Below are 12,161 nucleotides of genomic sequence, written 5' to 3' on the forward strand. Positions count from 1 at the left end.
CATCTTGGAGCAATGGTTTGAATCCCAACTGCTCTGCCTCTGATCCAGGTTCCTGCTAACGTGCCTGGGAAGGCAGAAGAAGATGATTCAACTACTTAGGCCCCTGCCATCCACATGGGAGACCTGGATGGAGTTCCTGGCTCCTAGCTTCAGCCTGGACCAGCCCTGGCCATTGTGGTCTTTTGGGGAGTGAACCAGCAGATGGAAGATTCTCTTTCTTTCACTCTTTCTCTTGCTCTCCCTATCTCTTGGCCTGTCAAATGAACAAATAAACATTAAAAGAAAGTCTTTAAGACTAGGGATCTGGGGCCAGCATTGTGATGTAATGGCTTGCTGCCACCTGCAGTGCTGGCATCTCATATGGGCACCAGTTCAAGCCCTGGGTTCTCCACTTCCAATCCAGCTCCCTGTTAATGTGCCTGGGAAAGCCGCAGAGGATGGTCCAAGTCCTTGGGCCCCTGCACCCGTGTGGGAGACTAGAACATAGGCTTATCCCTGTAAGTATTTGCTGGATGATACCTAAAAGAGTCTGTTATGAACAGTGACTCAAACATTTGTTAACTGTGTAGTTTTAGGAACACTATTTAACTCCACTGATCTTTGGCTTTGTTACCTGTAAACTGAAAATATCAACACTCAATCTGTATTTTTATAAAGAAAAATTATGAACTAGAACATCAATTTTCCAGGCTGGTAGTTTAGTGGGTTAAATCACCACCTACGATGCCTGTTCAAGTCCTGGCTGCTCCACTTCCAATCCAGCTCCCTATTAATGGCCTGGGAATGCAGTAGGAGATGGACCCCTGCCACCCACATGGGAAATCTCAAAGAAGCTCCTGACTCCTGGCTTTGGCTTGGCCCAGGCCCTGACCATTGCAACCATCTATGAATTGAACCAGTGGATGGAAGAGGTCTCTCTGTTTCTCTCCTTCTCTAACTGTGACTTTCAAAAAAACAAATCTTTAAAAAAAAAAAAGGTTTAGAAGATCAATTACCTTTATGTTAAAAAAGAAAGAAAATTAATTTTTTACAATAGTATTGGTATCGAACAGGCATTTAATGCAGTGTAAGAGAGCGGAGTTTGATACATGTCATGAAAAGAGAAAGTTCTTCATCTGATGTTACACACTAAGAGATGATAGCAGGAGTCATAGTGTAACTGCTGACGCAGTGTGAAGTGTCTCGTCTGTATGGGACCAGAGAAGATAGAGGAAACTGTTCTCCACCTCAACCTCTTCTGACAGGTTTTACAGCACTAAGACTCCTGCTACGTGCTTACAGTTTCTTGCTCCTTCAGTTACAATCAGGTGAACAGATATTATACATGTAGTTATAAATGTGCATGTATATATAAAAATATTTTATACGTCATACATGATATGTATAGCATTTTTTAATTTTTATTTAGTAAATATAAATTTTCAAAGTACAGTTAATGGATTACAATGGCTCCCCCCCATAATTTCCCTCCCACTCACACCCCTCCCATCTCCCGCTCCCTCTCCCATTCCATTCTTCATCAAGATTCATTTTCAATTATCTTTATATACAGAAGATCAGTTCAGTATATATTAAGTAAAGATTTCATCAGTTTGCACCCACACAGAAACACAAAGTGTAAAATACTGTTTGAGTACTAGTTACAGCATTACTTCACATTGGACAACACACTAAGGACAGATCCCACATGAGAAGTAAGTACACAGTGACTTCTGTTGTTGACTTAACAATTTGACACTCTTGTTTATGGCGTCAGTAATCTCCCTAGGCTCTACTCATGAGTTGCCAAGGCTATGGAAGCCTTTTGAGTTCGCCGACTTCAATCTTATTCTGACAGGGTCGTAGTCAAAGTGGAAGTTCTCTCCTCCCTTCAGAGAAAGGTACCTCCTTCTTTGACGGCCCCATTCTTTCCACTGGGATCTCACTCATAGAGATCTTTCATTTAGGTCTTCCTTTTTTTTTTTTTTTTTCCCCAGGGTGTCCTGGCTTTCCATGCCTAAAATACTCTCATGGGCTCTTCAGCCATATCCGAATGCCTTAAGGGCTGATTCTGAGGCCAGAGTGCTATTTAGGACATCTGCCATTCTATGAGTTTACTGTATATCCCGCTTCCCATGATGGATTGTTCTCTCCCTTTTTGATTCTATCAGCTAGTATTAGCAGACACTAGACTTGTTTGTGTGATCCCTTTGACTCTTAGACCTATCAGTATGATCAATTGTAAACTGAAATTGATCACTTGGACTAGTGAGATGGCATTGGTACATGCCACCTTGATGGGATTGTATTGGAATCCCCTGGCACGATTCTAACTCCACCATTTGGGGCAAGTCCGATTGAGCATGTCCCAAATTGTACATCTCCTCCCTCTCTTATTCCCACTCTTAAATTTAACAGGGATCACTTTTCAGTTTTAAACACCTAAGAATAATTGTGTATTAATCACAGAGTTCAACCAATAGTACTAGAACAAAACAAAGAGAAAATACTAAAATGGATAAAGTATTACATTGTACATCAACAGTCAGGACAAGAGCTGATCAAGTCACTGTTTCTCATAGTGTCCATTTCACTTCAACAGGTTTCCCCTTTGCTGCTCAGTTAGTTATCGCCAATCAGGGAGAACATATGATATTTGTCCCTTTGGGACTGGCTTAATTCACTTAATTCACTGGCTTAATTAATATATGTATAGCATATATTTTACATATATATCATTGACCAAATTAATAAATGTTACCTAGAAATCTTATTTTAAGAAAGTAAATATCCTGGGGCCAGTGCTGTGGCTTAGTAGGTTAATCATCTGCCTGTGGTGCTAACAACCCATATGGGCGCAGGTTTCAGTCCCAGCTGCTCCACTTCCCAATCCTGCTCCCAGCTGATGGACTGGGAAAGTATGGAAGATGGCCCAAGTGCTTGGGGTTCTGCATCCACATGGGAGACCTAGAAGAAGCTTCTGGCTCCTGACTTCAGATCAGCCCAGCTCCAGCTATTGCAGCCATTTGGGGAGTGAACCATCAGATGGAAGACCTCTCTCTCTCTCTCTCCCTCTTCTGTGTCTAACTCTGCCTCTCAAGTAAATAAACAAATCTTTACACACACACACACACACACACACAAAGAAAGTAAATGTCCTGGGGCGGGCACTTGGGTTGTCAGTTAAGATGCCGCTTGATACATTCACATTCCACATTAGAGTGCTTGGATTGGAGTCCCAGTTTCACTCCTGACTCCAGCTTCCTGTTAATGCACATCCTAGGAGGTAGCAAGTGATGGCTCCAATGCTTGAGTCTCTGCCACCCACATGGGAAACCTGAATTGAGTTCCAGACTCCTGTCTTTGGCCTGCTCCAGACCCAGCTGTTTAGACATTTGGGGACTAAACCAAAGAATGGGAGATTCTCTCTGCTTCCCCCATCCAATTTCTCCTCTCCCTCTCCCTCTCCTTTTCAAATAAATAAAATTAGTAAATGCAAAAATATTTTAAAGGCTCATTTTAAAATAATAAAGAAAATATCTTTAATCATTATGACAGTGTGACATAGATCAAAATCTATGACCTCTGTTCTGAAGTCATTTTTCTCTGCGTATCTACAGACAGCCAAGCCATCTTGATAAAATCAACACTTGTGTGAATGGGAGAAATGAAAAAGCAGCCAAATGACTAAAACCTTGTGATCGACAAGCCTCCGAACCGTCCACAAGAACCTAAACTTTCCTACTAAATTAATTCTTCTTTCATTAATCTTTCATAACTCTCTTCCTTTTAAGGGTAAGAAACCTCCCTTTGATTTGATAAAGCAATAAATTTCAATTCACAAAGAACAGGGTTTGCCCAACATTGTCCTGGCTGACGCCTGTTATCTGGTGCCATTGGTGAAAAGCACCATCATGTCACTTGCGAAAGTGCCCTCTGAGGTCCCATAAATTATGCTCATAGAGCTAGTCAATGTTTGTTAAAGGAAAGTCTCCCTGCTTATGAAATTCCAAGAACTAGGACAAAGCAAAGATGGGAGAGGAGAGGCACTGTGGAGGAGATTTTGGGCTCAGAGGGTTTTGCATTTGCCCCTCATTCATCCAAATTTGGAAGCAGATTTCCTTTGTGGTCAGCCCTGATGGGTTTCATTTTCTACAGCAAAGAAACAGAAAGAAACAACACCTGTGCAAAGAAACTCTTTGCACATCAAATACACATACAATCTTAGACAGCTTTCTATTTTTTAGAGATTTTTTAGGTGAGTTCATAAATAGTATGTTGAAAAACTAACTGGTATCCGTGGGGCAGAGTTTATCAACATTCCATAGTTCAGTTGAGAACGTTGAGACTTAAAGAAATCAGCAGCTGGACAAATTTGTAAGAAGCAACTCAGGCACCAAAACGCGATGCATCTGTCCTTCATGTGTGACCTTATATGAAGAATCCGGGGGAAGGTGTCAGCAAGGAAATGAAGTCATGCGAGTGAGATGCGAGCAGAGCAGGGCAGGCAGGAAGGGCAGGACATCAGACAGCAGCGGCAGCAGGATGCTGTAGCCTTGCATGTGCGCAGCAACCACAAACTTCCGACCCGAGACAATTTCCGGAGAGACAAACTGCTCGTCACTTCTTTAAATCACCTCTTTTTTTTTTTCCTTTCAATGGGTGATTCAGGTTTCTGAATGGCTCTTAATCTTCTTGTCAATCAACGCTTAAAAAAATAAGCCATCACCCTCTGTTAAATTCACAACAATTATGCAAATAAGTGAGATTTATTTTTAAATCACAGGTGTGTGCGTGTTTCAGATTGGTTACCGTAAAGCGTCAATAAAGTGAGCATGAGTAAGTGGGGGATTTCCACTTCTAAACACTTTCCACCCTGACCTCCTCTTTGAGTGAACTCTGAACTTTCTTATTTTCCTCTTCAGTGGAACATCTCCTGAAACACAAAAACGAGATTGGAAAGTGTGAGTTGGTGCGTTTCTTCTGGCCCTGAGATGGTGGAGATGAAATACGGCATTCATGAATACACAAATGTATAATCTGAAAAGAAAATGGATTGTTTTGAAAACACTACAGATAAAAGAACTAAGCCAAAAATGAGGCGTAATGTGTAATATTTTTGAGGCTGCTCTCAAAGAAACTGCTGTGGAAATGCCAACTGGAACATGTAGGACTCAAGCAGAACAGGGCCAAGGTTACTACGTGATTATAAAATGCAACCAATTGGGGCCAGCGCTGTGGTGTAGCAGGTAAAGCCGCCGCCTGTAGTGCCGGCATCCCATGTGGTTGCCAGTTCAAGTCCTGGCTGCTCCACTTGCAATCCAGCTCTTTGCTATGGCCTGGGGAAGCAGTAGAAGATGGCCCAAGTCCTTGGGCCCCTGCACCTGTGCGGGAGACCCGGAAGAAGCTCCTGGCTCCTGGCACAGCTCCAGCCACTCTGGGGAGTGAACCAGCAGATGGAAGATCTCTCTCTCTCTCTCTCTCTCTCTCTCTCTCTCTCTGCCTCTCCTCTCTCTGTGTAACTCAGACTTTCAAGCAAAAAAAAAAAAAAAATTGCAATCATTTGCAATGCTTACTGGATTCGTAATGAGCTTCAATAGACCTGCTTCTTGCATTCCTGTCAGGATCTTGCACTCACTACTTCTCTAAAGAACACTGTCCAATACCAATTTTGTCACCAAGATTGCATGCACAGAATTGAATTTTAAAGAATGGGTTATGGGGTTTCTAGAGTTGGCTCCAGATAAGGTGCTAAAACTGAAAGACACTAATGACTCTCTTTCCAGTAGTTAAGGACATACTGAGGGTCCACACATGAACGATTTACAGAAACATTGAAGATGTATGCATCAGAGACCCCTAATCAATCACTTCCCAGAAAGAAGGGGCTACACAACCGCAATGCATTCAGACTTTTCTGGAGGACTCTGAGTCAGTCTGTTCCTTAGGAAATGTGGGATTCCCTTGAAAGACAACTTTGTTTTTAATATCTAATATCACCGCCTTGATAAAAAAAATTTTTTTGACAGGCAGAGTGGACAGTAAGAGAGAGAGACAGAGAAAAAGGTCTTCTTTTGCCGTTGGTTCACCCTCCAATGGCCGCAGCGGCCGGCGCACCGTGCTGATCCGATGGCAGGAGCCAGGTGCTTCTCCTGGTTTCCCATGGGGTGCAGGGCCCAAGCACTTGGGCCATCCTCCACTGCACTCCCTGGCCACAGCAGAGAGCTGGCCTGGAAGAGGGGCAACCGGGACAGAATCCGGCGCCCCGACCGGGACTAGAACCCAGGGTGCCAGCGCCGCAAGGCAGAGGATTAGCCTAGTGAGCCGCAGCACCGGCCTGATAAATATTTTTGTAACTGCACTACGTTCTAACGTTTCTACACCCAATCTTCCACCCTCCCTTCTTTTCACACACTATCATATACTGACTCTGTCATCTTTTCCTGCATCTGCCCTGATTCTTCCTGACCGTGCTAGTCCTAAAAAATATGTTATATATTCAATGCTTTAATGGTGTCTGCCCCTTACAAGACCCAAACTAACACATTTTCCTTGGTTTCTCTAATCCAAAAAATTACAGAGATTCTAATTAAAAATTTCACTTACAACCACTCTGTGGTCTGTCCCAAAGCAAACCCTTAAAAACAATGAAAAATGCACCTTCAAACCAGTAGTTTCTCCAAGTTGTGGTTCTGGTATGGGCCTCTGTAACCCATTCCAGGTTCTCACTCCCAGAGGTAAGAATTCAATACGGCGCATAAATGAGGACAAGATTTATTTAATAAGAGAGAGAGAGAGAGAATGAATGTACATTCATGCATGAGTGTGGGCTGCCTCACATGGAGATTCCCATGATGAGTGGGCCAGACCCATGAAGTCTAACAACCGCATGGTCATCTTGGTGTCTCCTCCTTCCTGGTCCTGGTTGAAACACAGGTACATCCTGGGAAGGTGGGCGTATAAAATCAACAGATAAGGGGCAGAACTACAGCATAGGACTGGCAGAAATTCTAGCTCACTTATTCCTACCTAATCTTCCTGCTTAGTCTCCCATATCAGTTCTCTTCTGCAATATGATTGCTATGAATTGTTCTTATTGAAGCTTACATTACTGTTTTATCTAGTCTGTACAGTTTTAATCAATGCACGTGTGAGTCAGGGTATATATGTTCTGGTAGCAGTGAAGTAGGGAACGCCAACATAATGGAAGTAGAAACAGATTCATCGAGGCTGGTGCTGTGGCATAGTGGCTTAAGCTGCATGTCTACAGCGCCATTATCCCATATGGGCACCTGTTCAAGTCCCACTTCCAATCCAGCTCCCTGCTAATGGCCTAGGAAGGGACGGCCCAAGTGCTCAGGTCCCTGCCATCCACCTAAGAGACCCTGGTTAAGCTCCTGGCTTTGACCTGGCCCAGTCCAGGCCGTTACAGCCACTTGAGGAGTGAACCAGCAGATGGAGGATCTCTCTCTCTCTCTCTCTCTCTCTCTCTCTCTCTCTCTCTTCCCCCTGTTACTCTTTCAAATAAATAAATAAATCTAGAAAGAAAGAAAGAAAGAAAGAAAGAAAGAAAGATTGATTCATTGTTTCTTAATGTTCTGTTACTCCATTGTTTCTTAATGTTCTGTTACTCCCTACACACCGATATGTGTCTTCAGGCTGGATCCATGTGTGTTTACTCATCACCTCTAATATCTTTGAACTTGTCTTGCTTCCCGATAACTGCTTCAGGGGCAGTAAGTTGAAAACCCTGTGCAGGGGTGGACATCTGGCCTAGCAGTTAAGATCCTCACATTCCACATACGAGTACCTGGCTTTCATACCCAGCTTCAGCTCCTGATTCCAGATCCTGATTCCAGCTTCCAGCTAATGCAAACCCTGGGAGGCAGCAGTGACGGCTCAAGCAATTGGGTTCTTGACTCTTAAATAGGAGACCTGGATTCAGTTCCCAGCTCCCAACTTTGGCCCTGGCCCAGGTACAGTCACTGGGCACATTTGGGGAGTGAACTAGCAGATAGAAGCACTTTCTTTCCCTCTCTCTCTCATTAAAAACTGTATGTCAAAGAAGAGGTGTGAACTGACTAAAACAGTAAGGAATCACTTTCTCTTGAAAAGAGAAAATCAGAAGTAAAGCATCTGTATCAATACGATGTGCATGGATATACACAGCAGATTTGACTCAACGTGGCTTAAGCATTACTTTCTAGCCATAGGTGCAAGGCGGTAATTTCAGCAGTTTGGGAGTTCAAGAGTCATCTAAATTTCCATATTTCTGTTGCTTCTTAGTTATCATTATTTCCAATAATGGTCACAAAACAGCTGTATTTGTTCCAATGAACACACGCAGCTACAAGAACAACCAGTGAAGAGAATATGTTATATATATATATATATATATATATATATATATATATATTTATAGTCTGCTGTTGTTGTAGCTGGGGCAACTTTATAAAGAGTTTTATTTAGCTCACAGTCCTATAGACTCACGGTCAAGGTGCCGGCATTGGTTCAGCTCTGGTGAGAATCTCATGAAATGTATGGTGTCACAGTGACTGGAATATGTGGCACACACAGATCACATTTTGAAACAAGAAGTCATTGGAGAATAATTCAAGGTTCACTCTTAAAACAACTGATTCCCAGGGCTGGCGCTGTAGTGCAGCGGGTTAAAGCCCCGGCCTGAAGCACCGGCATCCCATATGGGCACCGGTTCTAGTCCCGGCTGCTCCGCTTCCTATCCGGCTCTCTGCTGTGGCCTGGGAAAGCAGTAAAGGATGGCCCAAGTGCTTGGACCCCTGCACCCACATAGGAGGCCCGGAGGAGACTCCTGGCTCCTGGGTTTGGATCGGCACAGCTCCGGCCGTTGCGGCCATCTGGGGAGTGAACCAGCAGATGGAATACCTCTCTCTCTGTCTCTACCTCTCTCTGTAACTCTGTCTTTAAAAAAAAAAAAACTGATTCCCTTGCATGTTCAGGGGTCCCAGGATGGCAATCTTCACCTCTTCCAAGGACAACTCCCCTAATTATGTAAGGGCCTCCCACTAAGCCCCACCTCTTAAAGGTCCACACCACTTCCCAATATCACCAAACTGAGAACCAAGCCTCCAACACTAGACCTTTGGGAAACATACTCAAACCATGGTCAAACTGAGAGTGAACACTTACAACGTAAAGGCAGGACCCAGCCTCTCATCTGTCTCCTTTACCCCAGGATGTCCTTGCCTGTCCTTTATTAAAAGGATATCAAAATGAGAAAGTGATAAAGCTGACCCAACAAGGTTCTAATCACCACGCTCAAGGAGTCAATTGCAGGGCTGGTGTCCTGGGTGCCAGTTCAAGCCCTGGGTACTCTACTTTCAATCCAGCTCCCTGTTTATTGAAAAATATTTGACAAAATGTACTTTTGGGAGTGGTGTTGTGGTGCACCAGGTTAAGTTGCTGTGTGGGAATCCTGCATTCTCCATTGCAGTGCTTAGGGTCAATTCCCAGCTTTCAATCCAGCTTCCTGCTAATGCTCACCTGGGAAGCAGCAGATAACAGTTCAAGTACTTGGGGACCTACCACTCAAATGGGAGACATGGATGGAGTTCTGGTTCATGAGTTTGACCTGATCCAGTCCTGGTTGTCATGGATATTTGGGAGTGAAGCAGTGGATGTATGAACTCTCTCTCTCTCTCTCTCTCTCTCTCTTTCTCTTTCTCTCTCTCTCCCTCCCTCCCTCCCTCCCTTTCAAATAATTTAAAAAAAAAGAAAGAAAGAAAGAATAATCTTTTTACTGATCTTTATATTCAAGTTCTGGAACTTTTTGTCCTTAACTTGTACTTGTCTTAATCTTCTAACAGGAAATTTAAAACCACAGGAAACTTGATTTTTTTAAATGCTCTTGTCCAAACCCCATGAAGATGTTTTCTGTGGTATACAATTTAAAGAAGTGGGTGGGGAATAACAGGATCAGATAAAGAGGGAACAAAGCAGAACTTGTGTAACACAAGTAGTAAAAGCTTGAAGTGGAGAAGGGCCAACAGACAATCTCACAATACAAGTGGCTGAGCCCTGGCTTGGACACCACAAAGCAATACAATTTGAAGACTGACAGCTACTAGTGCCAGAATGTAGTGGCTATAGCTTACTGAGCCATACCCACCCATTTATTCTGTTATTCATCCATTCATTGGACAAATGTTTCATGAACACCTGCTATGTGCTAAACACTGAAACATATTCTGGAGACCCAGTACAAGCCAATACCATTGCTTTTAGGGAGCCTGCCATCTAGCAGGTAAGCCACATAATTAGTAATTTAGTCCATTCTTAAGTTCTTGGTCTCTCTAACCAAAGGCCTATCAGTGTTAGTGACATTTAAAAAACTCTTTTGTAATTTTAACCTCTTTTAAAATTTTGTATTAATAATGATTTTACTTATTTATGAGCTAAAATTAACTTTTTAGACTTCTGTTTTTCTCTATTACTTTTCTAATCTCCATTTTGTTTATTTTCTCTCTAATTTTCATTATTTTCTTTCTTTTTGCTTTGAGTTTAGTTGTTGTTTTTTTTTTTCTGGCTCCTGAAGGTGGAAGTTTAGTTTATTGATTTTAGATTTCTTTTTGCTTTATTACCATTATTTTATTTGAGAGAAAGTGAGAGAAACAAAGCTCTTATCTGCTGGTTCATGTCCCAGTTGCCTGCAGTAAGTAGAGAAAACCACCCAGAACTCCCACATGGGTGACAGGGACCCAATCACTTGAGTCCTAACCTGCTACCTCCCAGGGTCTGCACTAGCGGAAAGCTGGAACAAGGAGTGAAGCTGGGATTCAAACTCAGGGACTCTAATTTGAGACATGAAGTCTTAATCAGCATCTTAACTGTTAGACCAAATGCCTGCTCCCTCTTTTTTTAATTTTTTGAAGCTCTATTCAATTATTTATTTGAAATTCAGAGACAAGACTGAACTGACTCACTCCCCCAAAAGCCTTCAACAGCCAGGGCTGGGCTAGGCTAAAGCCAGGATCTGAAACTCCAGCCAGGTCTCCCATGTGAGTGGCAGGTACCCAGATACTTGTGCCATCACCTTCTGCTTCTCAGGTGCATTAGCAGAAACCTAGATTAGAAGCAGAGGCAGGACTCAACCCCAGGAACTCAGGTACAGGCAGGTGTTACAAGCAGCGGCTTAACCTGCTATGCCATAACCCCCACTCCCTCTCCTTTCTTTTAATATAGGTATTTATAACAATACATTTTCCCCTTAGTACTGCTTTCACTAGATCCCATGAGTTTTGGTATAATGTTTGTTTATACTCATGTATCTCAAAGTGTTTTCTAATTTCCCATGTGATTTTTTAACTTCTCAGCACCATAATCTTCATTTGTTTTTATCTCATAATTGGTGTTTAATAATATTTTCTACTTGGTGAGACATCATTATCATACATCTCTTTTTTATACATAATTTGCTTTACTCCTTGTAAAGATCTAAAACAGCTGATTTAAAATCTTTGCCTTCATCCCTGCTTTAGGCAGAGCCTTATGGTTAGTCAGAAAGGAGAATTTAAGCAGTCTGAGGAATGAGCAGGTGCACAGCCCTGCACACTCACATAATATCCTTTCTTCCTAGAGATGCATGGCATCTTTTCAAATTCCCTGTAATGGCAGCTCATCCCCTATGTTTCCCTCCTAATTTGTCTGCTCAGCTTTTCCTTTTCCCCAACTGTTATTGCCACCTCAAGCAGAAATTGGTGGTACTTTGTCACAAATGCCCCAGGAGAGAAAGCTGTCTGCACTGACAAGCTCTGTTTCAGATCAAAGAAAGTCACACTCTACGGGTGGGAATTTCCAGAAAAATGCCAGCTGCTTCTGAGACTATTCAAACATTTCTGTCCATTCCAGTGCCTACCTGCTGTTTCCCACAGCTGCTAGAGTCAGATCTTCGGTTTTCAAGGTGATGAAGCTAAGAAGGGAATAGGAACAGAACAAGAGAAACTCCACAAAGTTCCCTGTTCTTAATCAGGTTCAACTGGCTTGATTTCGTATGTGTGTGTGTGTGTGTGTGTGTGTGTGTGTGTGTATTGTTGGTGTTGCTGTTGCTGTTTTGGCTTTTTTTGTAAATGTTTATCAAATTCTTTCAAGTGTTTGTTTAATTTATCATGTTCTGAGGAAGCTGGTTTTCACACTCTGTATCAGTG

General features: G+C 42.7%; 1 protein-coding gene across 6 annotated transcripts in view; it reads right to left on the reverse strand.

The window, feature by feature from the left end:
• The window catches only part of LOC100348315 (early activation antigen CD69), a 61,277-nt gene that overhangs the window by 14,430 nt on the left and 34,686 nt on the right, over positions 1–12,161 (reverse strand). For 4 of the 6 annotated variants that reach the window (XM_070048421.1, XM_070048420.1, XM_051850131.2 and 1 more), the window contains one exon: positions 4,271–4,915. The exons of the other annotated variants lie outside the window; for them this stretch is intronic. The gene's annotated coding sequence lies outside the window, so the exon portion shown is untranslated. The remainder of the gene's footprint in view (positions 1–4,270; positions 4,916–12,161) is intronic. 6 annotated transcript variants of the gene reach the window in all.

Source organism: Oryctolagus cuniculus, chromosome 9 (genome assembly GCF_964237555.1).
Source record: "Oryctolagus cuniculus chromosome 9, mOryCun1.1, whole genome shotgun sequence".
Taxonomy (NCBI): domain Eukaryota; kingdom Metazoa; phylum Chordata; class Mammalia; order Lagomorpha; family Leporidae; genus Oryctolagus; species Oryctolagus cuniculus.